This window comes from Nanorana parkeri, unplaced genomic scaffold (genome assembly GCF_000935625.1).
Source record: "Nanorana parkeri isolate BGI_ZX_2015 unplaced genomic scaffold, ASM93562v1 scaffold1806, whole genome shotgun sequence".
Taxonomy (NCBI): Eukaryota; Metazoa; Chordata; class Amphibia; order Anura; family Dicroglossidae; genus Nanorana; species Nanorana parkeri.
This window is the reverse complement of record NW_017308074.1, coordinates 212,785-213,063: the sequence shown is the minus strand read 5'-3', so window position 1 is coordinate 213,063 and position 279 is coordinate 212,785. Positions and strand designations below refer to the sequence as shown.

The window sequence follows — 279 nt, the reverse complement described above, 5'->3', positions numbered from 1 at the left end:
GAGCTTGATGTTAAAGCAATTAAGCATGGAGAATTGTAATAAGAAAGGGCGAGGGGGGGAGGGGGGGAAGGGGTTTTCTATTAGGGGTGGAATAAGCGTTGCATGCATCCTGGTCCTCATGCTGAAACAGCTGGGAGACAACTGTGCAGCATTGGACCCCGCCCCTGGTCCATGCCGAAGGGGGAACCTGTTAGCGTCCAAAGCATGGTGACAGGTGACAAGCCGGGTGACACCTGAAAAAATGGCACAGGATCAAAATGACATATTGCAAACAGCATG

General features: G+C 51.3%; 1 protein-coding gene across 1 annotated transcript in view; it reads left to right on the top strand.

The window, feature by feature from the left end:
* The window catches only part of GAP43 (growth associated protein 43), a 57,635-nt gene that overhangs the window by 527 nt on the left and 56,829 nt on the right, over positions 1 to 279 (top strand). The gene's annotated exons all lie outside the window — the stretch shown is intronic.